This window comes from Eimeria mitis, genomic scaffold, assembly GCF_000499745.2.
Source record: "Eimeria mitis Houghton genomic scaffold, Emh_scaff4018, whole genome shotgun sequence".
Taxonomy (NCBI): Eukaryota; Apicomplexa; class Conoidasida; order Eucoccidiorida; family Eimeriidae; genus Eimeria; species Eimeria mitis.
In genome coordinates, this window is record NW_013572352.1 from 1,559 (window position 1) to 2,997 (window position 1,439).

The 1,439-nt window shown below is 25.9% G+C and overlaps 1 protein-coding gene across 1 annotated transcript in view; it reads right to left on the minus strand.

Moving 5' to 3' along the window:
• Positions 1-1,439, minus strand: part of EMH_0071610 (uncharacterized protein) — a gene marked incomplete at both ends in the record, with an annotated part of 4,360 nt that overhangs the window by 822 nt on the left and 2,099 nt on the right. The gene's annotated exons all lie outside the window — the stretch shown is intronic.

The following is a 1,439-nucleotide window of genomic DNA, read 5'->3' on the forward strand; positions in this document are numbered from 1 at the left end:
GGAATCCTCTTCTTGCTGCGTCAGGTGTTTGCTGCTGCCTTTCATGCACAGCAGCAGCAAGTGCTGCGTCAGCTGCAGCAGCAACAGCAGCAGCAGCAGCAGCAGGAGCAACGGCAGCAGCAGCAGCAGCAACAGCAGCAGCAGCAGCAGCAACACAGAATATATATATATATATATATATGTTATATATATATGTATTATATATTATATATATATATATATATACATGCAAAAGGAGACAGACAAATATGTATAACAAAGAAAGAGACAAAAAGATAAAGAGACAAAAAGAGAGAAAGGAGATAAAAAAAGAAAAAAACAAAAGAAAGAGAAAAAGGAGACAGGTGAGTAAACACTAAACCCTAAATAAATACAAAAACACTAAACCCTAAAAAAAACAGAAAAAGACAGAAAAGGAGACAAAAGGAGACAGATAAAACCACAATACTTCCATAAACCCTAAACCCTAAACCCTAATAAACCCTAATAAACCCTAATAAGCCCTCTAAACCCTCAACCCTACACAACCCCTAAATCCTAAACCCTAAACCCTAGACCCCAAACCCTAAACCCTAAACCCTAAACCCTACCTTTCTGAATAAGAGTTGTATATTTTGTGGTTTTGATTGCAAAAGGGTTTCTATTTGCTCAGTAGATAAAATAAAAGGAGAAGAAGAAGAAAAAGAAGAAAAAGAAAAAGAAAAAGAAGGAGACAAAGATAAAGAACCAAGCCCCAAAAACAAAGATATCCAAAAATCCTAAAAAAAAAAAAAAAAAAAAAAAAAAAAAAAAAAAAAAAAAAAAAAAAAAAAAAAAAAAAAAAAAAAAAATAAAAAAAAAAGAGATATTATAAATATCAAAAATGTCTTTGTTTTGTTTATGTTATACTTGTTTATTTCTTTTTTTATCTTTATTTATATTTATATTATATTTATATTTATATTATATTTTTATTTATATTATATTTATATTTATATTATATTTATTAATATAAATATAAACATATATTGTAGTTATTATACTTATATTAATATTGTATTTATATTTATATTATATTTATATTTGTATTTATATTTATATTTATATTTATATTACATTTATATTTATATTTATATTTATATTTATGTTATATTTATATTTATATTAATGTTATATTTATATTATTATTATAAGGAGACAGAAAGAAAGGAGACAAAGAAGGAGACAGAGAAAGAGACAAACAGAAAGGAGACAGAAAGAAAAAGAAAGAGAGACAAAAAGAAAGAGAAAAGAGACAAAAAGAGAAAGAAAAGGAGACAAAAAGAAAGAGAAAGGAGACAAAAAGAAAGAGAAAGGAGATAGAAAGAAAGAAAGAGACAAAAAGAAAAAGAGACAAAAAGAAAGGAGACAAAGGATATATATATATATATATATATATATATATATATATATATATATAT